Source organism: Pteropus medius, unplaced genomic scaffold (assembly GCF_902729225.1).
Source record: "Pteropus medius unplaced genomic scaffold, Ma_sr-lr_union100, whole genome shotgun sequence".
NCBI lineage: Eukaryota > Metazoa > Chordata > Mammalia > Chiroptera > Pteropodidae > Pteropus > Pteropus medius.
This window is the reverse complement of record NW_024349797.1, coordinates 18,231,720-18,257,581: the sequence shown is the minus strand read 5'-3', so window position 1 is coordinate 18,257,581 and position 25,862 is coordinate 18,231,720. Positions and strand designations below refer to the sequence as shown.

The 25,862-nt window shown below is 47.5% G+C and overlaps 1 long non-coding RNA gene across 1 annotated transcript; it reads left to right on the top strand.

The window, feature by feature from the left end:
- The first annotated feature begins 784 nt into the window (after positions 1-784).
- LOC120619668 (uncharacterized) lies at positions 785-10,991 on the top strand. The gene is made up of 4 exons (XR_005657591.1): positions 785-921; positions 1,291-1,392; positions 5,720-5,826; positions 10,668-10,991. It is a non-coding gene; the product is annotated as an uncharacterized LOC120619668 (long non-coding RNA).
- Positions 10,992-25,862: the final 14,871 nt, after the last annotated feature.

The following is a 25,862-nucleotide window of genomic DNA, read 5'->3' as shown; positions in this document are numbered from 1 at the left end:
AATATCCTCGGGAAACGCTCACCCAGCTTTAAGTTTAGGACACCACCCAGCAACATACCAGGGGAGGAGCATTAGCAATTGGGAGGCACAGGCCAGATGATCTGCTTCTCATCGGGTGCAGCAAATAGACTCAACAAACTTGACACTGACAGATGTCCACAGTGTGTCTGCAGCTAAGAGTAAACGAAATTGGAGTGGCTGGTTTAAGAGTCGGGCCTGGAATCAGCAGACTCGCCTCATGGGCGTGGCCGCCATACCTGAAGTTAGAGTCCAGGCTTTGCGGGCCAGGCCACCAGCCCTGGGCAGGGGTCTCTGAGGAGCAGAGTCTAGAGGGTGATGGGGACATCGCAGGAGACAGTCCCTCTGGGATTGGATGGAGAGTGGCGGGGGCTGGGGAGCTCCAGGGTCGGAGGGGCCCGAACGGCATCACTGAGCAAGCTTTGGAACCTTTCTGAGCCCTGGTTTTTCCATCTGAGCAATGGGCAGATCCCACTAGCGGTGCCCAACAGGCTGACAAAGCTGCAGGCTTAAGGCACTTGCAGGGCACGGGCGTCCGGACAAACGAGATGGAGGGTAGAGGGTTGGCTATTTGAACTGTGGTCACAAGAGCCACGTGACTCTTTTGTATAGTCCTCGTGTTTAAGGTCAACTCAGGGTGCTCTGCTTGACACATACAAGGTGCCCGTTAAGTGTCACTGCTTCCCCGTCTGTCCTTTCTTAGAGGTGAAATGGGAAGAGGTCACAGAGAGGCTTTGCCAACCTGACCCTTTGGCTTTGGGTCCTTTTCTAGAGGGCAAAAGCCACATCCTCTGTGTTCTGCATCCCTGAAAATGGTACATGTGGTTGTTGGCCTGGTGATCCAGCTGTGAACGAAGCGTTTGCCACGAGGGGACCACCTTCCGGGTGCAGACGCGGCGCTAGGTCAGTGAGCAGATGGACACGCCCTCTGTCAAGTATCCCGATGCCAGGCTGGGAAATAGGATAGGGCTGGGGGGCACAGGGAGTCCTGGACCAGGGTAGGTCAAGCGCCATTTTAGATGAGGGGACACTGGAGGAGGACCCCAAAGGAGGGGAGAAAACAAGCCACGCAGGTCTCCGGGGGGACAGCTTTGCAGAAGGAAGAGCCGGTGTGAAGGCCGAGCACGGGAGGGGGCATGCTGAAAACTGAGGAAGCCCGTAGAGTCGGCTCACAGTGCCGGGGAGAGCGAGGGGTGAGGGGGCGGGCAAGGAGCTGAGAGGTCCGGAGGGCCGTGTCACCGGTGGAGTGATCTGCTTTGTCTTGTATTCTAGGTGGGACAGGAGGGAGTCCCTGGAGGGCTCACAGCCGAGAAGTGACAGATCTGACTTAACCTGTCAACAGATCCCTCTGGCTGCCGTGATAATAACAGATGGGTGAGTCACGCTCGCATTGGGAAGCAAGGGGCTAGGGCGAGGCACAGATATGAGCTTCTAGCAACAATTCAGATCTATTCGGACTGCTTGCTTGCCATGTTCGAAGGTAGGGTCGGTCAAAGTTACACACACATTGTGGCAGAGATAAGACAGTAGCTATCTACTAGATGTGTGGCAGGTGCTCTACCTGCCTGCTTGCCTGAAGGATACAGCAATAAAAACAACTACCATTCGCGAAACGTCCACAGTGTGCTAGGCACTGCTAGCTGGAGCAGAGCGGGGCTCGGAACGGGAGTGGCTGGCAGGGAGACGGCATTTCATGCGTATCTTTGAGCGTAACGCCACTAGCAAATGCCAGGGGTCGGGGACACGCTGTGGACACGCGTGACTACTGCGGTTCAGCAGCACTGAGGTGGCAGGGACCAGGCAGGGGCCCGAGGCTCTGGGATGAAGCAGGGTGGGCACCCCACACGTCACCAGCCTCTCAGTTCACTCCCCACAGGAAGGGAGCCTTGTGCCAGGCGGGGGGACAAAGTGGAGTACACTTGAGACCCTGCCCGTTAAAGCGTTTAAACTCACAGGGAGGGACACGCAACACTCTCTGAAAATTCAACACTCCACCTGCTTCGTTAGTGGATTTCTTAATAAATAAGTTGTATTTCTATTGAAAAAAATTCAATAGAAATAGATTCAAGTGAGAAGGAATTTTAGAGTCTAACGTAGCTGAAGAATCTAGGGGTATGGCTGGCTTCAGGAGGTCCTTAACGAAGGCTCGTATTAGGTCCTAGAACAGGAACCCATGGACCCGGATGTAGAAGGGGTGGATCCCCAAGAGGCTTTTACTGGAAACGGAGAAATGTGTGCTGGGCAGCCACAAGCCACTGAAGAGACTGCAACGGCCAACTGGACTCTGAGCCAAACCACATGGAATGACATCTGAGACGCACGTCGAGGAGGAAGAAGAAAGCGATTGTGATTGGGGTGCTCGGCCAACGGTGACAGGAAAGGTGGCATTTGAGCTGAGACTTAAAGGGGTTTTAGGAGATAAGGGAAGACGCAGTTGGGGCTCGGTTGTAAAGGGGCCGCCATCTTAAAGAATCAGGACTCCCTTTTATAAGCCATGGCGAGGAATTGGAGCTTTGAGAGCAGGGAGGCGACACAGTGTATCCTTTACAAAGATTGCTGGTGGCAGCGTGGAGCGTGGACAGGAGTGGAGGTGAGCCTGGCAGAGAGCAGTCACAGGAGGCTGCCACTGTGGATCCGAACTGGAGCAGAAATCCTGGCAGAGGAGGGGCTGGTGCGAAGTGGCACTGCGTGACAGGCAGCTGACTGCTTATGCAATACCCACTCTCCTCTTTCTTACCCACAGAAACTCAGTTTTGTTCAGGGCAGCAATGTGCTATTGGCTGCTCCCCCTCCCAGGTGTCTCTCATGGGGAAATGTGCAAGGCACTTAGCTGAGTAACCCATTTGTGCCAGTGCGATGTACACAGAAGTCCACCAGGCAAAGCTATTGTTTCCCACATAAAAAGGAACAAACTCAGGTGACATGAACCTTTGCCTTGTGTCTTTCCCTTTTGCTTGCTTGGAATGCAGTTGCGATGCTCGGAGGTAGAGCAGCCTTCTTACGACCATGAGGATGAGCGCTTCGTGGTAAGGATGGTGGAGCAGGAGGCTACAAGGAATCTGAGTTCTGGGTGACTTCCTCAAGCAGGTGCACCAGTCCAGACCTTCCACCTCTAGGTTTTACGTTACATGAATGCAAACAGATGTCTCTTTGGTTAAGCCACTGTGGTTGGGTTTATGACACATGATAGCTCAAGCCAATCTTAAGAGATACAGATGGGATGAAGGTAATGTGAGAAATGACTTTGGAAACTTGAAGAACCAGGTGGAGATGGATGCTATTAGATAAGACTGGGAACAGGTTTAAAAGAGTCAGCGTGCAGGAGAAGAGCCTGTCGCTCAGAGCCAGGCTAGCCCGTGGCTGGGTGGGGCTCTGGGAAAACCTCTTATCCTGTTCCGCCTCTGGTTCCCATCTGTGAAATGAGATTGGAAAGCTTAATGTATAGAGAAGACTGGAAACAACAGGTCCATTATGCAGAGCATCTGATATGTGCTTTGGGTTTCCAGTAACGTCTGCGTTCGTTTTCGGAGGACACCAGCCTTGCTGGAGGATTTAGAGTAGAGATTAGAGAAGCCAGCACAAGAAGCGCACTGAGGATTGTGGCCCGTCCGTCCCAGCCAACAGGCCCCTCGGCTTCCTGTGGGATGAGGGTGCCTCTGAGCCACTGGTGGGGCCGCTGAGGCCCTGAGGGGTGAGCTGGCCATGGGGCACAGGGGCTGCTGCCCCCTCACCCCCTCTTCTCATCCAGCACAAGCACGGCAAATGTGAATGACACGCAGACTAGACACAGAGATGACTAAATGTGGGTGGCAGATGTTTGCAGGCTCATCTTTGATATTGCATTTCGTGCAGCGACGTAAACTCCAAGGAGCAAGTAAACAGAGCTGACCGGTAATGTGTTTATAATGGTTGTCAAGGAGGGAGATGACTTTTACGCGGGCATTCCAGAGGGTGACTCAGCTCTCGTTTACCCGCTCCACTCATGGGCTGCTTGTTGGAAACTGGAAGAACGTCGGCAGCAAAATTCTGGGTGCCGATAACTTGCATGACCAGGGTCACAGGAAGGCAGGGGATTCCAGGGCCAGAAGGTCGCTGGGAGCCATCAGGGCCACCATCCATCAGAGCTTGAGGGCCCTCCCATTCTCTGCCAAGCTCTCTGCCTCTGCTTCGGTACCTCCAAAGATGGGGACCTCGCCTCCCCAGGATGCCCACTTCGTTAAGACCTGGGAAACAGGTTGCAGGTCTTACCTGACTCGTACCCTCGTAACCGGGCACAATGTCGGACTCCAGAAATGTCTGCGCCGTTCCCTTCCGTCCACCATCAACCTTTACTGAAGCTTGAGCTAAACTCTCGGGGTTCTGAGACAAGAAAATTCATCCCTGATCTCGAGGATCCCAGAGTCTGGAGAGAGGAAGTCGAAGGTGGTGACGGTCCTGGGTGCCGCGTGCCACAGTGCGGCCGTGCAGGTGTAACAGTTGAGTGGGCGCTCATGGGGGCTCTCGCCAGGCGTTGTTGCAGAGGGCAGGCATGTGCGGATCAATAATTTCTCTTACTCCACCCATCTAGATAAGATCGGGTGGAGCCCCCAGTTTTTGCCCTGGGGAAATTCAACCCCTTTCCAATATTTCTTGGGGATTTAAGTTCCCATAGATGCCTCTGACCCCAAGCCCTTGATTCCACTGAATTCCACTGAAGTCAATTCATGTAAGCACTTTGGCCACCGTTACGTGGGCAGCTGTCTCTGGCAGCTGGTCCCCAAGCCCCAGCTTGCCACTGTCTGGTGTGTGTAGGATTCTGTCTTCCACAACTCGTCACCCCACTTCCCTGCAGCCTACATTTACCCATCCAAACCCCCATGCTCGGGACAATGGCGCCATTGACAGAGCAGGACCATCCCCCTCAGCAGTGAGACACTTGTGGAAGCAGCTCCCCGACTCTGGGAATCCTGCATTCCCATGTGGAGCTCAAATCAGGCTCCCCTTGTCCCAGCCCTTGGCTGTGTTAACCAGCGTGCCCCCTCCTTTTCTGGGTGGAGGGTTGGGCGGGCATTGTGTCCTCACTTGGTGCCGGCCTCGAAGGGAAGTGACAGAGCAGCGTTTCCTTGTCTCATTCCCTCCCTATCATTGATTACAAGTGCATTTGTCTCAAGTTCACGCTCACGGATCCTTGTGGCCCTGCCAGGCAATCCAGGATGCAAAGAGATTTGTCTGCGGTCTCGAGCACTTCTGGAGTGACACGATGTGGCGTAAAGGAACTGTGGTGTGGCCTGCGGTGTTTCTTGAGAAGGCCTGCGTTTTGGGTTTTCACTTCCTCCTGGCTTCCTTATGACAGGCAGCCACTCACAACAGGGTCGTGAAGAAGCTTGGAAACAATACAGGCTCCTGTCCTCCTAGGGGCCGGCCCTTGAGTCCTCGCAGGCAGAGAAAGGAATCGGTCTGTTCCCAGCCCATGGTACACACCCCTGCCTGCCTCCTAATAGTCTTGGCATCTGGGCTGGGGCTGGGGACAGGCAGAAGGCTTTGATAGGGAGCGGAGAGGAAGCAGATGGCTGGCACTGTCATCTCCCCTTTCCGCTGTCCCCCCCAGCCTCAGAAGCAGAAGAGTGTCCTTTCTGCTTTTCCCACAAGGACGGTGGGGAGATTGGAAGAGCTGGAATAAGCAACACGGCCGCTGGTGTTCATTCCTTCCTTGTTTCTTAAGGGACGAAAGGACCCACATTGCTCCCTGAAAAGCGGGAGGACACACCGGAGATCAGGAGCCTGGCCTTTCTGGTCTGAACCCCAGGGTGTTGGCTCAGGGACCACACGGTGAGAGCTGTGATTGTCTTCGGCCAATTCCTTCCTTCCTTATTCCCGCCTCATTGGTAGTCCTGCACAAAGCCAGGGGCTCGTCAGGGACAAAGTTTTTTGGGGCTCACTTCCAAGTCCGTACTGCCCGGGCCTGGGCCGGCCCACAGCAAACACCCCAAAGGCTGGGAGGCAGAGAGCGTGGGCTGAAGTCTGGGGCCCCTGGCAGACCCTGGCATGCTGGGAACTTCTCGAAGTCACAGGAGATGAGATCGTCCACCCAGAGGGGCGGTAGATTAAGGGCTAAGGATTAAATGAGTGCATTAGTTTTCCTTGCTGCGTAAGAAATTACCCCGAATTCAGCGCCTGAGAACCTGTTTGCCATCTCACAGTTCCACGGGTCTTAGGTCAGGCCGGCCGGCTGGTCTCTCTGCTTTAGTGTTTGATGTTATCGACCAGGCTGGGTTCTACCCGGAGCCTGTGGGGAAGAACCGGCTTCCACACTCATTCTCCTTGTTGGCTGGACCCAGGTCCTGGCAGATGTAGGACCCAGACCCCCTTTCCTTGCTGGCTGTGAGCCAGGGGCCACTCTCAGCTTCCAGAGGCCACCATGTCCCTTGGCACGAGCTCCCTTGCATCTCCAAAGAGAACGATGTGCATGGACTCCTTCTTGTGCTTTTGATTTCTCTTCTGCCTCCAGCTGGAGAAAACTTTGCTTTTAAAGGGCTCACCCGATGGGGCCAGCCTCCGCTGCCGCCAACCTCTGCAAAGTCCCTTTGCAGCGGAACCGAGGCTGGTGTTGACTGAATGACCCGGAGATGGGGACACGGGGCCAGGCCCAGAATGCTGCTAATGTCAAGTGCCTGGCAACATGGCTGGCACACGTTAGGCCATCAGCCTCCTCAAGGAGCTAGAAGGGTGTTCCCGCCACTCTCTGGATGCATGTAAATCACAAACCCCTGTGGCACTTCTCAGGGGACTGAGATCACTGGCAGCTGGAGAGCACAGATCCCAAGTATCGCCTGCCTGGACGAGGCAGCCTTTTTGTGACCATGAGGAAAAGGCCAGGAACATGACAGAAACGAAGGCCCTGGCATCACCCAGCCACTGAAATCTTATCAGCACCCGTGAGAAATCACCAGGTGGCGGGAGCAGTGGGCCTACACAGGGGGGTCACTCGATCTGCTGGAGACTCCAAGAGGATCCATGTGGCTGAAGTATGAAAAATGGGTGTTAAGGGGCAAGAGCGGAATCTGAGGGGCCAAGGATGAGGTTATTGCTTTAGTCTTGGTGATTTAAACCAGGGTGGGTGGCAGGGAAATAAGGGAGGTGGTAGATTCTAGATACACTGAGAGTGAGAGCCGATGGACTAGGTGTGGTTAATGCAGGAAAGAGAGGCACTAAGACCGACGTGGGGAAGCCCAGGGAGGGGCTTGGCTGAGGTGGAGGGTGGACCACGTCTAGCCGCAGATGCCCAAGGCAAATAAGAGCGGAGGCCTCCAGCCAGTCCGGAGCCCAGGGCACAGCTTGGAGACAGAGCAGGGTTCTATACAAAGCATCTTTTATGAGAATCACCTAGAAAGTGCGTTGTGGAGAGGGCTGGGGACTCTGCGTGTTTAACAAGTGCCAGAGGTGACTTCCTCTCCCTCGAGTCCCAGTTCATCCCTAGTTCTTGGGGCCCAGTGATGCCACGATTTTCCCAGCGTCACGGGCCCTGTAAAGGCCTCCTGCCACGTGGCCCTCGGGCTTCTGGTTGTACCTGGCCGCAGCCTGCAGGTGTTTCCCTGTATCACTACCGCATCACACGTCCCTTAAAAGGGCAGAATGTTGCTTTGCTAACACATGAAGCTGCCTCTAAACCATTGGAAAGTAGAGAAGATTTCTAGAGATAGAGAGTTCTGGAATCTTGTGCCGAGCCTGAGAGATGGCATCCTAGGGGTGGCAGGGCTGGCATCGATCTGCCAGGAAATCCTTGCAAGTCAACACATCCTTTCTGTCCCCAGAAGACGGGGCCCCGGAGGAGTCATTAAGAGTGGAAATGGTTTGAAAGTCCAGGAAGGGAGGTGATGTTCCCACCAGTTCTGGTGCCAAAATACCTGGAAGAGGGGTCTAGATGGCACTGAATCATGGAGCACCTACTGAGTGCAAAGAAAGCTCAGTGCAGCCTCAACGGCCTGTAAATACGGTCGCTGTGCTCGAGGCGATGAAGAGTGGTGTGTGTGGGCCGGGGGGGGCGGAGTGTGGCATTCCATCCCCACCCTTGTGAGCTGGGTCGCCTGGTGTGACTTCGAGCAAGCTACCTGTCCTCTCTGAGCCCGGTTTTGCAGCTTTGAGGCAAAGACAATTATACCTGCCTCACTGAGTTGTTAGGATTAGGCCAAGTAGTATATCTGAAAGTAGTTAGCTAAGTGCCAGGCCCATGGCGAGTGCTCAAAAATGTTTATTTTCTTCCTTCTCTCCTTCCCATCTGGCTGTGACAAAGGGTGTGACAATGACTGAGACAACTACACTGGTGGTCTTATGGTCTCTCAGAACCAGGTTCTCCTAAAACAGCGCCTGTGGTGTCCATCTTACTGAACACTCAGGGTATCGGGAACAAACGCTCCTTGCTTTTAAGTCCGCTCCTTGGATGCAGCGATGCTGCTGAACCCACCAACCCTGGAGCATCTATCCTTAAACCTGTGTGTCCCAAAGGGGACTCAGGCCTCAAGGGGATCACTGACCCCCATCCTAGCGAGAGAGGATCATACAACCTGACCCGCCCCTAAAAGTAGCTGGGACAGACAGTCAGAGAAGCGTGAGGCCAGCCCACGAGGCATCCCCCAGATGAACCGGCTCTCACGCAGCTGCCATGTTGTTTTCTGCCTCCAGCTCTGCACTGTTGAGAATCTCCTAGAGCCCCATTCCCACCTTTTTGCAGCCAGAGCTCTTACGAGTGAGCCCTTACGAGTCAATTAGGACATCCTCTCCTCCAGTGACACTTCCCTCATCTGAAGGGCTCCTGCGGCGCTCTGTGACAGAAATCTTCTCGCTGCATTGTTGTAGAGCTGTCTGGTTTGCACCAGCTGATCCTGGGCTCCTTTGCTGCAGGGACTGGCTCTAATTCAGCCCACCCTCCAGGCCTGGCCCAGAGTGCCGCATCAAATAGCTGCTCTGGGCATGCGTGTAGACATGAACCCAACCGAACTTGACCTGCTGAGGTTGATGTTGAGGAAGACAGGGGTTGGTGAAGTCATCTCCCTCGTGATTTACAAACCTGACAACGAAGTTTATTTTTTTATGATTATACCATTATAGACGATTTGCAAAGTTCAGAAAAGTATAAGGGGAAGAAGGATGAGTAATACTCCCTCTACCCAGAGACTACGCCTACTAATGTTTGGTTCGTTTGCTTTTAGAGTTAATGTCTAATGCATCGTTTTATGTTGTACTCTTTGCCAGAGCTGTGATCGGTTATGTACACAACTCTGTAGACTCTTTTTTCCCATTTAACATTATATCATAAGCATTTCTCTCGAGTTACTTGTTGTAAACATCTTCTTTAAACAGTTGCATCATCTCCCACCGGGTAGATTTCCCCTAGTTTACTGGTCACTGTTGTTAGAAATTAAAATTGTTTCCACATTTTCAGTGTTATAAATAACACTGTGATGACACAACGTTGTACATAGTTGGTTGTTTATTTGGAGACCCAGGGCCTACTCTATACAGCTTGGGGTATTCCAGGCCTCGGCCAGGAATAAATAGCCACACATGGATTTTGTTTGGCCCATACAATGTCGATCCGCTTCCTTTTTTTTTTTTTCCATGAAGAATTCCTATACAAATTCTATTTTATAGCTTCCTTTGATGAGTCGGAAGATTACGTGACCCTGAGCCCACATTCCTGCATGTCACCGGCTGCCCTGCCGAAGCCCTTTAGGGGGCTTAGCAGGCCTCCCTTTTACCCCAGTCTCTATGTCTCTATTGTCTCCACTGTGTGGAGGCCATGTGGCCGCAGCCATTCACCATGGCACCTATGCTGATTGTCTTTCTTAACAAGAAGAGCGAGGTACTTCTCATACCTATACTTTTTTTCAAAAGTGGGAAATGGGGGGCGGACTGAGAGGGCTTTGGGTTTCATAAAACGCAGGAGAGAATATTTTTCTTGGTGGCACTGAAGAATATTTCTAATCCTTAATATGCAAATCAAGTCTGTCTTTGTAGAAGAAATGCCACTTCAACGGATGTTTTGTGAAAGTTTGAGAATCACAAGCGTTGTAGGTCCCTACGCACCTGATCTGCTTCACTCGTTACTCTCTGTCAAGCTTCCGTCCACGTTTCTGTGTGCGGCCGCTTCTATGGGATGCTCTACCAGTCAGTAGGCTTTGGCCAGCTGATAAGGGCATCTGATGCACAGAGTTTTAAACAATGAGGAAATTTATGTCTTACTTAACTCACAGTCCAGAGGCACGAGGCCTTTGCGCAGAGTCCGATCAATGTTTGATGCTCTGGTCAGGGACCCAAGTTTCTTCCTAGTCTCTCTACTCAGCTGGTCACGCTGAAGCTGGTCCATCTCATGACTGCAAGATGACGGCCAGTGTCGATTGGGGCAATAAGGTCTCCTTATTCACACCCACCAGGAGGTGACAGAGACACTGCTTTCCCAACCTTATAAATCTTTTCCTTCAGTCTGATGAGCCTAACTTAGGACGTATGTCCACCCCTTGAAGACATAGTCACCAGGGGAGCTCTGCGCATCGATCGATAGATTCACCACTGCGGTGGAATGGATCTTGGGGAGTCGACCCCATGTCCACCAGTCTCCTTGAGCCCTCCTGACTCTGTCCACCTTCATTCTTGGCTTCGCTTTGTATTTGCAGAGATGCAAACCCAGCTCTTCTTCAGTCAAGTCCCCTATCAAACCCCAGCAGCAGCCAGTTCTTCTCCAACCAGACAATCAACCTTTGTGCCCATCACCTACGACCCGGCTCCCGAAGAGTGACCAGCTGCTCCATTCTCAGCACCACTATTCATGTCACTGTTCAGGTTGAGACTTCAAACAATTTCACAGCGACTCCATATTTCAAAATGCAATTATTTTCAAGACTCCATATGATCCCAGGAGACTGGATGATGAACTCAGCACTGAAGTTGTTTGTGGAACAGCAAACATTTCAATAAACAGGAGCAGAGGTTATTTTTCCCAACAGACTCCTGATTTCCTTGAGGCAGCTACTCTCTCTGCTAGTACGACCCGTAATTGGTCTGTTTCTGCACATAGCAGCTACTGTCTACTCGGGAATCCAGCTGTGGTGTGCTGCGGGGAGCGGCTTTCCTGGTTTCTAGGTTCCGTGCCTTCTACAAGCGATGGCTGTGGGTGGGAGGTTTTCCAGCTAATGAACCCGTCATGTAGCTCTTAGCTATCTTCCCCACAAAAGGGGCCAGTGCCAGCTACAATCCAGGAAGCCCAAGTCCCAAGAGCGATTAGGGTTTTACAGCTGCCTTCCCGATGCTCATGTAATTATGCCTCTGTTACCATTACCCTGGACAGATGATTGGTCTCTGGGAGTCTCTCTAAATGCACATTAGGCCCACAGCCAGCACTGCATTCTCATCGACCCTCGAACCCCTTGCAAAGATGCTCGTTCACACTTAGCAGAGGGTGAAATCACAGAATATCGGAACTGGGGAGGGTAAGCTGGGGACCTGCAAGTCTAATTCTTGTCATGTCTGCATTAGGGTCACCTGGGATGCTGGCCCAAAAGGATGGTTTTGGGACTTCAATGCCAAATTCCCCCAAGGACATGATAAGAGCCAATGACCTAGAACTCCAGCCCTCATTCCTCCCCTAGCTCATCCTTCCCATATGAGGCCATTTGTTTGGAAGGGATAGGGTCACGACTGTGTTTTATGGCACAGCCCTAAAACAACCTGGTTTCCACACTCCCATTACTACTCTAACCAGCTTAGGGACGGCGTTTAGTGTTATGATTTTGCATCCTTGTCCTTCCTCTTACTGGGCGTGCTTCACATAACCACAGAGGTGGTGCTCTGCCCAAGGGTGTCTAGTCAAGGGGGTGAATGGAACTAGCTTCCTTTCCATTCCCCGAGCCATGCCCTCTGGCATGGGCTCACCTACCTGGGAGAAATTCTGTCCTTCTTATGTTTATTTTTTCCCACCTATTTTTACCATTCAGTTATTTTATTCTATATACAAATTTTGCTTTCATTTTTATATTGTTTAGGCACATTATAGATGCAATTATTTTTAAATCGAGGTAAAGTTTATAGATAGTGAAGTGTACAGATCTTAAATGCCCAATCTGACGGGTTTTGACAAATGTAGAAATCCACGGAATCAACTCTCGATCAAGAAAATAAATACGTCCATTTCCACAAAAAGTTCCCTTCCCCTCTAGTCAACCACCACTTCTCAAAGGCAACCACTGTTCTGGGTTATATCACTATGAAATACGATGGTTTGGCTTGTTACATTACAAGTGTCATGTAAAAAGAATCATATGGAGCCTCTTGCGTGGGGCTTTTTTTTTGTTCAGTATAGTGTCTCAGAGTTACACACATTGTCGTGTTTATTGGTATTGTTTTCTGTTGCTGAGCAGCATTCCAATGTAAGAGCATACTACGGTTTATTTATTCACTCACTTGCTGATAGGTATTTGGGTTGTTTCCAGTGCGGGAATATTTTAAATAGAGCTATCGTAAACATTCTTAAACAAGAATTTTTGTGGACATATCGTTTCATTGTTTTCCTGGGTAAATATCTAAGAGCAGACTTCCTGGTCGTATGGTAAGTATATGTTAAACTTTATAAGAAACCGTGTAAATAATAGTATACAGTGGTAGTTATATCGTGTGAGTGTATAAAGTGCAAGTGTATACTGTATAAGCATATGAGAGTTCTAGTTGCTCCACATGTTCACCAACATTCGGCATTATTAGATTTTTAAACTATAAGCTGGTGGTATGAAGCGGTATCTCATCGTGGTTTTAATTTGTATTTTCTTTATGACTAATAATGTTTAGTACTTTTGTCATGTGTGCTTATTAATACATTTGTATATCTTCTTCTTCTTCTTTTTTTTTTTTTTTTTTGGAAATGTCTGTTTAAATCTGTTTCCCATTTTTTATTGTGTTGTTTGTCTTTTTGCTATTGAAGTATTGGAGCTTAAAAATATATCCTGGATACAAGCCCTTCTTCAGATATATGTTTTGTAAATATTTCCTCCCAGTCTTTGGCTTGATTATATATGTTTTAAAAAACAATATCTTTTGGTGAGCAGAAGACTTTAAGTCAAGTCTAATTTGTCCATTTTTTTATGCTTTTTGTTTTTATGTGTATTGTGCCTTGTGTAGGAAAATTCTACCTACCTCAAGTCATGAAGATATTTTTCTATGTTTACTTTTAGAATTTTATTTTAATCTTTATGTTTAGGCATATGATTCATCTTAAATTAATTTTGCTCAATGATGTGAAGTAGGGATCTAGGTTTATTTTTTTCTCTCAGTCATTATCCGCTTGTTTTGCAATTTGTTGAAAAGATTTCTCTTTCTCCATTGGAGTGCTTTGGCACCTTACAAAAAAAAAAAAAACCTATGTAAGTGTGGATTTATTGCTGGGCTCTTTATTCTGTTTCATTGAACTATTTGTTGACCTTTATGTCAGTACCATATTCTCTGGATAAATGTAGCTTTATGGTTAAGTCCTGATGTCTGAAGTTAGAAAGTATAAGTCTTCCATTGTTCTTTCTTTTCAAGATTACTTTGGATATTCTAGGTTTTTGAGTTTTCCATTTTGAAAAAAAAAATCCTGCAAGTAATTGATTTGATTGGGATTCATTAAATCCATATATGTTTAAAGAGAATTGCTGTCTATAACACAATGAGTCTTCAAATCCATGAACAGAGTAGAGTTCTCTGTTTATTTAAATCTTCATTTCAGAAATGTTTTTGAATTTTCAGTATATAGGTCTTATATGCCTTTTTTAAAAAATTTACTCCTGAGTATTTAACTTTTAAAATATTGTTGTAAATGCCCTTGTTTTTTCCAATGTAAATTTTGAATAATTTGCTGCTAATATATAAAAATATGATTAATTTTTATATGTTAACCTTGTATTTTGTGACCTTGAAAAATTCACTCATTAATTCTAGTAATTGTTTTGTATTTTTCTTAACATTTTCTGTGTAAACAATCATGTTATCTGTAAGAGTTTTATTTCTTTTCCTATCTTTATGCGTTTGATTTTCTTTATTTGCCTATTATATGGCTAGAACCTCCAGTATGATATTTAATAAAGGAGCTGAGCGTATGTATGCTCACCTTGCTCTTAGTCTTAAGAGAAAAGCATTAAATATTCCACCATTTAGTTATAATGGTGTAGTTTTTTCATAAATATATTTCCTTCTATCCTTACTTTTCCAAGACTTTAGATGTCAAACTTTATCAATTTTTTATCTCTATAAAAATTATTGTTTGTTTTCCCTTTTTTGTCATGTTAATATAACAATTTATATTGTTTGATTTTCAAAGGTTAAGCCAACCTTGCATTCCTGCAATAAACCCTATCTAGTCATGATGCATTATCTTTCTAATATAGTACTGGATTTAAGATTTTTGTTTCTAATCATAAGGAATATTTATCTGCAGTTTCTTTTTGTGCAATGTCATTGTCAGGTTTTGGTTTTAAGATTATGCTGGCTGGTTATATGTAGAGAATAACTCTTCTTTCATTCCTTAGATTAACAGTTTATACTCACTCTTTTTTTTTCTTGATCAGTTTAGCTGGTCGTTTATTATTTTTTCTTTTATCTTTTCGAAGGACCAACTTTTGGATTTGTTCATTTTCTCTATTATATATTCGTTTCTATTTTATTAGTTTCTGCTTTTATCTTTATTACTTTCTTCCTTCTGTTTAGTTTAATTTTACTTTGTTCTTTTTTCTAATTTCTTACTGTAGAAGCTTAGAATATTGATTTTAGACCATTTTTTTCCTAATATAAGCACCTGAAGCTGTAAATTTTTTCCAAAGTGTTGTATTAACTGTATTGCAGAAACTTACTTCCTGTTTTAAATATTTTCTAATTTCTTTTGAGATTTCTTCTTTAATCCATGGAATATTTATAAGTTTATGGTTTAATTCCAAACATTTGTTGATTCTCTAGATATACTTTATCATTGAATTATCATTGAATTATCATTTAATTTCATTTACTTCCATTCATCATGACTTAAATCTTTGCAAATTTACCGAGACTTAGTTTACAACCGAGCATCAGATCCATTTTGATAAACATATAATGTGCACTTGAAATAGAGATTGTGCAGTTTTCAAGTATAATAATTGATAGCGTTTTTCAAATTATCTATATCTTGCCAAACTATGTCAAGTTGTTTTGTCAGTTGTGGAGGGAAGGATATTAAGGCTTTTTTAGATTAAAGCCATGTTTCCTTCCCCCAAACGTGCTTTAAATCATGGCACCCTTCTCTTCAAACACAGGCCCATCATGTTTAGGGTGAGAACAAACTCCACAGCACAGCTCTCCAGGCCTCCTGGATCCAGCCCTGCCTGCTTTCCCAGCCTCAACTTTCACCAAGCAGCATGATCAGAGTGTCCACGAGGAGTCTCACTGCCCATGAATGAGCACGTGGCAGGGCACGGGGAGTGTCAGAGAGCAGGGCTTACTCTCTCGGCCCTCTTTCAAGCATGACAAGCCGCAACCCAGGGATTCCAAGAACTTCGATTGTGCTGGCACTTTGAAAGTGCTTCATTTGAACAGCACCTTCAGGGTTCACTTACTATCTGGCAATTTTCAGCAGGCATGAAACATGCCCCTGATGGATCAACATTTGGTTTCTGGCTGTTTCTCCAATTGAAATAGGCAGTGAATGGGAAGCAATATAACACCAGAATATCACGTAGAACATGGGCCAATCTCCAATTTCTGAACAGGAATTTGAGATTATGTTTGGATAAGTGATACAAGTTGCATAACAAGTAAGTCTCTACAGGACGGGCCTCTTTGAAGACCCGTAATTAAGCAGCCATCTACAGTTAAATTAAGTAAATTTATACTGGCATTGCCAAACCTTTGGGTTATTCTTTAGGGCCTCCAGGCTCCAGCCCTCAGGTACTTGCTCAGGCAGTTCCTTTAGTGCAGGATATCATTTTTCCCTCTTCTTCACCTTTTGGAATGGAGCTCACCGTTCAAAACCATGCTTCAATGCCTCCTCCTCCATAAAGCCTTCCTTGACTTCCTTTTCAGATTTGCTTCCTCCTCCTCCCCATCACTGCCCTATGAGAGTTTGCTCATATCCTATTTTAATATAAAATGATGGAAATCAATAGCTCTAGAGACAGACTCGAGTTTGTATCCTGGGTCTGCTAAGTGGGCTTTAAGATGTTGAGCAAGCCACTTAACCTTTCCAAGCCTCTGTTTTCTTATCTGTAGAGTTAATAATAGGAATTGCCTTATACATTGGAATGAGAATTAAATGAGGGGACACATGCAAAGTACTGAAATACTAGCACATTGCAGGCCTTCAGTTGATGTAGGTGGCTATGATGATGATGGGTGACATTGATCATGATTACTTAGTTAATTCTGTCTTGAATTACGGTGGCGCTCCCAGACCCTAAAACTGAAACATGAAAATACATATCTCAACATTACACAGGGCCCGCAATTTCTGGAGTCACTAGAAGGGTAAACATTCTATCAGAACACATCTTTTTCTGATTTATCTAACGTGTTTGCTTGAGCCGTTGCACGCCCAAGGACACGTGAGGCCAGACTCACTGGTACCAGCACCTTTGCGTTCTCACTGGAGCTTAGCCTTTGTCGAGTTCCTGTAGTTGTGCATTACAGGATGCAGGGGGGGCGTGGCCTGCGAGTTTTTAACCCTGTTTTGGAAGTGGCTCTGTCCTGCTTGTTAACACCTCCCCCATCCATGCACTGGGTGACCCGAATAGAGAAGGGACCGAGGGAGGGGCTGAGGCCAGTCTCATATACCACCCATCCATGCGTAGGTCCCTAGGGAACTGGCTGGCCTGTGTTTTCCCATTCTTGGCACATCCACACAGAAGTGTTTGTTTTGCAGTGTCCAGGGTAGCCGCAGGCTTGGAACAATGGTGAATGATTTATTTGGTAAAGTGTATTCGAGTTCCAAAGTGTTGCTAAGCATATTAAATAGCCGTCTTCCCTTTCCAGTCCCAGCCACTGGTTTCTGGAGACGTCCAGGAGGAATTTCACTTCCTTTACATGACTTTCAAGGTGCTGTTTTTATCGTTCCCCTCTGTCTTCCCAGCCGCTGGATAATCATCACGGTGCCTCTCAACCTTCTGGCCATGGGTGACCTATTTAACGTCAATTTTAAAAATTGCAGTTAAAAACTCTATAGATTAAAATTTTAAAAGATTAATCGCAAATGAGTCCTAACTCATTCTGTATTAGAATCACATTTTTTCATGTTCATCCACCATGTGGATGTCACGTTTAAATGACTAAATTGGCAAGACGTCCTAACTGAGTGGACCACAGGGCATGGATTTATCTTTGGGGAGGACGTTTTTACTCCCCAGTGGCAAACATTGCTCCAAATCCCTTCGTAACACACCCCCTTTCTAGTCTGCACCAGGGCTATGAAAATAATCATGAACTAAACAAGTTCTTCCTTGGGAGGACGAACTTTCAGTAAAAATCCAAACAAATGGTCATCAAGCATTTGTTTCTGCAAAATGAGTGGGACACAGGCCAGGAGTTGATTGATACCCTGACAAGCTACGGAATATTGTGTTTTCTATAGAAAAAAATCGTTCATAATTTATATGCTCTTTTGTAGCTTTCTCCTTGCAATGACAACATATCATGAGCACTTTCTTATGTCATTAAATAGTTTCCTCCACATCGTTTTTAATGGTTGCAGAGTATTTCATTGAATGTTCCATAATTTATTTATCCAAAATATTATTGTTAAGTGTTTGAAATAACCAAAGCTTAACACAATTTATTAACTTATTTACTAGATGTTCAGTAAGCATCAACCACATGCCAGCCCTTCTAGGGGTAAATAAGTCTCAATCCTGGCCTTTAAGAAGCTCCCAGTCCAGGGGGAAGATCTTATGATTGCTGTGTCACTGAGAAGAATTCTACCCACAGACACAACGGACACGGCACTGGCCACAGGCCAGTCTTCTCTAACAGGTGGGGGCTCTCCCTAAAGCCTGCTTGCTGTCCCCTCTCACCCCAAAGTGATTGGACCCGGAGCTGCACCTGTTGGAGGCGAGAGGCTCATGTCAGGTCAGGTGCCAGGAGCTTCCCCCTCTCCTTCATCGCCTCCCTGTGGGGTAAGGGTTCTCAGCCCCTCTGCATATGGGTCTCAGCTGCTGGACTCTAAAAATACCCATGTCCAGGCTGATCAATAACGCCCAGGAATGGGGCTTAGGCAGCAGTGTCCTGGTAAGTGTTGAACAATCAGCTCTCAAGAAAAGTATGCATAATTATACACATACATAAGTGTATTATAAATTTCACTGATGTAAAGGTTGTATAAGATACAACCTACGAAGAGTTAAAAATATGCCATACTCTTTCTTGTAAATTCCGTAACGACAATCGATTCTTACAGAAAGCTTTTGCCAAACCTTAGTCAACCTACGGTTGTGAATGACAAAGGAATGTAGTTCTGCCATGAACGATGCTTGATATTCTCATTTATGTTAATGAGTAAGACGAAAATGAAATAAAGAGATGTGTCAGGGTGTCACTCATTTGTCAATGACACGAACGACTCCTTCGCCGGACTGGGCAACGGTTTTTGAATCCTAAAAGAATATTTTCTCTCTCTCTTTTTTTTTTGTACAATCTGCAATATAATCATGGCCCTCTTTGACGTTTTATCTGCATTATTAACATTTTCTCCATCGATTTCCTAAGTGTAGGCATTTAACAAAATAACAGATCAAGCCTTGATGTATAGCATTTGCTGGTTCCTATGGTGTAAACTTTCCTGTGGCCAATTTCAAACTCTTCATGTGACGTCACCGAACACAGAACTGAGAGGAGGTGTGCTGTAGCCCCTCGATATACAGAATTTCCACCGTACTGATACAGTATCATGTAGGGAGGAGGCATGAGAACTAAATCTTAAATCAAGCTGTATTCAGAGCCTGCAGCATGCTGCTGCCAGACCACGGGAAACCACAGAACAAAGGAAGATTCCTGCTGGGATCACTTACAAACCACTTACCCACACCACTAACGGAAAACAGGAAAACAGAGTCAGTAAGTCGTACCCTACTCAAAATAAACCCAACCATGTATTCCTTAGGGGAACCTATAAATCAAAGCCTGGGGATTGCTAGCATGCTTTCTCGCGACATAACCATGCCTTTCACGCTAGGCACGCTAAACTTTCACACGGCATACCCATACCATCAAAGGAAAATAGGTAAACGAAGTCTTTAAATTGCAATTTATAGAAACCAAGAATAACATAGAAACTGAATTCCCCGAACACTCGGGGTCTTGGTCTTGTCTGTCTTTGTCTGTCTGTCTTTTTCTCATCGTCTTTCTCTCTCCGTCTTCTCTCTCTGTCCCTCTAGATTCAGTTCTCTCTTTGTCTCTGAGAGGAGACCACGCTCTGTCCATGCCCCTTCTCTAATAAACATTGCTTTTGCAAAATTCTGGCTTGTGCTTGAATTTCCTCCTGTGTTCAGTTGAGAGCCTTCTCTCTGTTTAGGATTTGAACCTCCGCCAGGGGGATTCGCCCTGTCCTGCATCAAGGAGACCTAAATGACCTCAACAGCACATGCAATAGCCAAATAATTAGGAAAGGATGACGTTTAAGTCTTCCCCACCATTATTTTACATATAATTTAATTAATTAGGGGCTTATATAGTTTATATAAGAATATAGTTTAATAATATCCTGCAAAACTTGTAAAAATTTAATAATCGCCCCTCACGTGCCAGTAAAAGCCAACTCTCAAACACCCAGTCCAGGAAGGGGACTTCCCAAGTGATTCTGAGGTCTAGTCATAATGGAGAACTGCAGCCTCAGGGCTGTGCTTGTCCTTGCTGGTAGGCGCTTGAAGGTAATTTTGAAAATCATTCCTTTGTAAATACTTAGATTGACACCTGAAACTCATCACGAGCTAGTTGCAGAGTCTGTAATATCCAAAATATCATCACTACTGATATTTAATATCCCAAAGGTATCTGTGGGATCTAATGCCATAGCAATTTGATACTATGTAGGGAGGAAAAAACCCTCTCCTCCCCCACTTCTACCTTCCAGGTTCTTGGCTGGGGCTGGGGGCTGTATAACAAAAGGCAGATTAACAAGAGAAAAACAAAGAAGTTTATTTTTTTTTCAAACAAGTTTATTTACATGTACAGCTTATATGTACAAGGGAGAAATCAGAATGAGTAACTCAAAGGGGTGACTAAAACTTGGACTTATATACCACCTTCGACAAAGAATGATACATTTGTAGAGAAATGACAGGACAAAAGAAAATGAGTTTACAGCTTGCAAGGGCTGCAGCCGGTGGGAAGGTAAACACACAGGGGAACGCTAATGGAGGAGGTTTGTTTGCGGATTCCCCAGGTGCTGTCTCTGGGCTGATAAGAGTCTGGAGGTGTCTCCAGAAAAGGAAAATTTATAGCCTGCCTTAGGGCGGGAAGGGAGTGAGGGGAGAGCTTTTCCTGCCTGGCTGCTTCTTAATTGCCTTCAGCTCAAAAGAATTCTTACATAAATATAAAAGGCATATTTTGCGGAGACATAGTCTGTGTTTTTAATACCCATGATCCAACATTTATTTAAATACATAAACGATTCGTTTTTAAAAGTTACATATTTTATATTGTTTCTTTTTCTCTTTAAACTCATGTTTCCAACTCCACTTTCCTCCCCCAAATTTTATCTCAACGTAAGAACTATATCGTTTGATTGCCATGAAAATATGGATGCAAACGGAAATGCAGACAACCGCGATTCCCTCTGATCATAGGCTCTCAGTGTTAAAGTCTTCTGAATTGAGTTATTATGATTACTACTAGTTCACAGTTGATTAATTAACAGACTGTATCACAAATTATGCTAATTATTAAATTAGAAAGTACAATGTTATTGGAAGTGCATCTCCTAATGGACGTATAGGGCTCTCCCCCTTCATTAGCTCTCGTATCTGTGGATGCATATTAATGATCGCAGGAAGCCATCGGGGCCCGCATCAATTCTAGTTGTATTTTTCGTTTTTCTAGGTGTAAGTTCTGAGAAGCTTTTCTCACATAAATAAGTGGATGGGAATGGAGGGAGTTTTGCTTCAGATGTCACTCAATTCTGCGAAAGTCTTCGAAGTAATGTACCAAAAGTCGCATAGTTCTCTCCTCTCAAAAATGACTTTTAATGCTCTGTCAGGACAGTTTGACCCTTCTTCAATTTAGTCGGAAGAATAGAAACCCTCTAACAAAAGGGCAATTAGACACAGGTACTTCTAACTGTCCCTTTGATTGGCGCTCAGGTTTTTACACCCAAGGCAATTCACCAGTCAGAGGGGTGCAGAGTCTGCCCTCTCCCTGTGAGCCGGCAGAAGGCTGGGGGAGAGAGGGTGAGAGCCTCCCGCCTCCTGGGCTGCAGAGCTAGTTGGCTGGTAACTCGGTTTTGGGAAAGAGTCAACTGGAAGCCGAGAACATGGGAAGTTATTTCCTTAAACTCAGTCTTCCTGGGTGCCCTTTTGGCAAGTCTTCTCGTGACCTAGGGGCACGTGTAGCCCAATTTGAAGACCACGCCTCTAGACCTTCCCAGGGGAACAAGGGGAGGCCCCGGATCTCCCCCAGCCCCAGCCACAGCAGTGCCCTGTTGTGACCTTTGGCTGGAAACTGGTGACTTTTTAATGCTGAACTCATATCCCTCCGCCCGGCCCCTGTCACTCCCAAACCTGCCAGGGTGGCCCTAGGCTGGGTGGAATCACCCTTCTTTGGAAAACTGCAGTTCTAGTTGTGAGGTTATTCCACCTATGTTTCTGCAAAGTTTATGCCTCAGACCAGTGATACAGTGGCCTCTGAGGGCCACTGAGGGCCACCTCACTGTTCAGAGGCTGCAGAGCCTTCCCCAGCCTCCTCCCCAGGGCCTGAGGCTTCAGGCGCCCCAAATTACCCTGGGGTGGGATGAACTGCCATTCCCTCCCCTTTGTGAGCACAGCCCCACGCCCGGAATCCCCTCCTCGCTGACATCACAGGTGTCTAGGCCTGGCCTGGGAGGGGGCTGGAGCCCCTGGGCCAGGGAGGGTCCTCAGCAGGCTGAGAGCCACTGCTCCCACAAGTGGAGCCTGTCCGCATGGGGGCTGGTGGCACCCAGAGCCCCTGGTGACACCATGTGGCAGAACTCTATCCCTTTTTAACCAGGGACCCAGATAGGGGTGTGAGTCCAGAGCCCACACCACCCCCCACCTCCCTTATCAAACTCTCACACGCCAAGTCAGTATCCCCTCTGCCCTGAGTCACTCTGGGGCCAGGTACTGGACAACTAGGGACCATCCATAGAGTCCAGAGCCTGCCGAAATTATCCACACCAGCCATGCTACACCCATTTCCCTGCCATGCCTCGCCCGTTCCAACCCACAAAAACCCCACTGAGGGCTCTGGCCCGTTCTTCCCCACTCCTGCCTCCCGCCTGCTGCCTGCCCTGGTGCTCCCTGCGTGGCCCAGCATGGCATGGCGTGGGCCCTTCCTCTTGGGGACCGTAAGTGACACACTATTCTTCGGAGGCAGTCGTCTCTGTGTCTGTCATCTTACACTATCCAATTACAACAGAATCCTGGGTACATTTTAAAACAACGAGGAGGCCAACTGGGCAGTGGTTAGGGACATGGGCTGCCCACCTAGATTTCTCCTCTGGGCTCTCTGCCTGTGCCACCCACAGTGGGACATCCGCCTTCCTCGGCTCACCTGTCTAGTTTCCTCCGCTCAGGCCTGGTCTATTCCCCCAAATCTGCCAAAGTCTGAGCTATGATACTCTGGGCAAAATTCGTTCCGTTTCCGAAACATTGCTTCTGGTGCCCTGGAATGCTAACCCTGTCTGCTCACTTCCCACCTCTGAGAGATTTCCGCAAAAACTTCAGATAAGAAGAACAATCAAAATGCTCCCCGAGGTGATAAGGGGCATGAGTGGGCTGCTGTGTCTGGACGAAGCGGGAGAGCTGGGTTCATCTGCAGGGAAGTGTCTGCGTTTCAGGAAGCCGGCTTACTCTGCACTCGCACAAACGTCACCCTCACAGTGGGCTTTCAGACAGTCCCTGGTTTCCTGACCAAAAATGCCAGAAGGCTTCCATGAACCTTCACCTGCAAGCTGAAATCTTCTCTGAAATTTTTTATTTGAAGCCTAGTAGGGGAGGTGGGGGAAACGTGGCAGGGGAAAAAATACAAAATGGAAACTCAAGATGCAAAAACGATTCAGGATTCTTCCTCGAGCAGAAAACTGGAGTTGTGTCCTCCAGCTGAGTTTGCTAATCCCTCAGCTGGGCCTCAGAAGGAGACGGGTGCTGGGAGCTGCCGGGAGATGGGCAGGACCCGCGCAGCTGGTGAGACGTGTGGGGTGTGCGCCAGGCCGGATTCTACCCCGCTGCACCCCTGCCCCGGCCCCGCTGTGCGCCTACGCTGGGACGCTGGGGAGGACGACACTGGCCCCCCCAGGCCAAGAGCACGTGGCACGCACAGGAGACCCACGCTGGCAGCGGGAAGCTCCGTGTTTCCTTCAGATGTTCCACCAGCAGGTTCTTGAAACCGGAAACAGATGGCACTGACGTGAACCGGAGAGTCGAGGAGGCAGAGGGGACAGAGAGAAGAGAGAGGGGCTCAGTCCTCCAGCGCCTGCAGAGGGGTGGCCTGTGGAGCTGCCCCCGCAGCGACTCGAAGAGTCCTGTGTGCGTTAAGGACCCGGAGTCGGGTGAGTCGAATGGAGTCACGCCTAACCTTGACCCCGTTCTCACGCTCCTGCGGGTCGTGTGGCTGAGAAGACACGACGCGAAGCAACGCGACGTCCACCTGCTGCGCGCGTTCTGCACGGCGCGTGCGTCAAGCGCGTCGCGCCCGCGCTGGGGTTTCGTCCTTTCCTTCCTTTACTCTGGCTTTAGGCGACAATCTCAACTTCAGTGTGAAGTAAAGGGCCTTACTCGGGGTCCCCCAATGACTTAGCTACGCCATTCTAGCTCAGTCTCCCCCTTGCCCCCCATAAATTCCCAGCTCGTGGCCTTTGCGCTCCGCAACTTCCCTTGCCACCGGCCTGACACTCGTATTCCAGAGCGTGGTAGAGAAGAGCCCCTTTCTCCACATTTCTCTAGGAAAACTGGTACGGAATCCATCTGTGGAAGAGTTTCCTCCTTTGCATACCGAGCCAGCGTGTGACCAGTCCCCACACAGCCAGGTCTGCCCAGCCAGACAACGAACGCCAAGGTCACCGGCTCCTGCGCGGGTCTCAGGCCACAGGAAGCCGGGCCGGTGGCCTCTGCCAACCTCGGAGGCGTCTGTTTCCTCCGCGCTCCGGCCTCCGGGGCCGCCGTCCCCTCCCACCTCTGGGGGGCCAATGTCTCCAGGACAATGTCTCCCCCCACGGCGCTGTCCCTCCTGTAATCCGGACCGGTTCCCAAAATAGGTGCTGGGGAAGCGGCAGACTTTTACTCACGGAGGGAAGGGCGGCTTCCAGAAACGACGAAACATCCTGGGATGGAGCCAGGAAAGGGAAAGGCGAAGTGACAATTAGACCTTTGGGGCTGGTCATTAAGGCGGGGACACTTTGTCTAGTGTTGTGGCCTCCAAGCCCATTATTAGTCAGATGTGAGGGAGGCGGGGGCTGGTGCCCTGACTGGACCCTAAGGCGTGGCTTGAGGTGGGGGCAGCGGTTTTTTTCTGTCGTGAAGAGATCCTAGAATCGTTTCTTCTTTTTCCCTCTTTTTAAAAATTAAGGTGAAATTCGCATTAACATTAACCGTTTTAAAATGTACGACACAGTGGACAATTCGGTAGAACATCTGTGTTATTGTGCAGCCATCATCTCTGCGGAGCCCAAAACATTTTCATCATCCCAGAGAAAGCCCTGAACCCATTACATGGTTGTTCGCATCCCTCCGCCAGCCCGGGCCCTGGCAACCGCCAGCGCGCGTTCTGGGGGTGTGGATTTCCCCACTCTGGGCAGTTTACATAAATGGAATCATGGAACATGTGACTTCTTCTGTTCCGCTTCTCTCGCCTAGCATCACGTGTTCCAGGCTCATCCATGTCGCACCCTGAGTCAGTACGTCACTCCATTTTTTTTAACTGAGATATCATTGACGTTAACAGTATATTAGTTTCAGGTGTATCACATAATGATTCATTCTACATGTATCTACTGCAGAACGTTCACCGCGGTAAGACTAGTTCACATCCACCGCAACCCACAGTTACACGTTTCCTTCTTGTGATGAGAACTGGCAAGATCTATTCTCGTAGCGACTTTGAAATATATAATACAGTATTATTAAGTAGAGTCATATGCTGTACTTTACATCCCAGGTTGATAGCTTTTGACTCCTTACACCCATTTTGTTCACCACCCACCCCCCACTTCTGGCCACCACCAGTGTCTTCTCTGTATCCATGAGTTTTGCTTTGTTTCATTTTGTTTTCTTGTTGTTGTTTAGAGTCTATATATAAATGAGGTCATAGCACAGTTATCTTTTTCTGTCTACTTATTTCACTTAGCATAATGTCTTAGTACTTCATTTCTTTTTTATGGCTGAGTAATATTCCATTGTATGGATAAACCACCTTTTGTTTAGTGAATCATCCGTCGGTGGATATTTAGGTTGTTTTCATCTCTTGGCTATTGTGAATAGTGCTGCTATGAATATTCGTGCACTAGTATTTCTTTAACTATCTGTTTTCACTGCTTTTGGGGTATATACTATGGGATAACAAGAAAATTTTCTCTACCTTTCTAGGTTTTTTTTGGCTGGTCTAATAATGAAATCAACATGAGACATTAACCAGAGAAAATAACCAAATTTAATTGCATA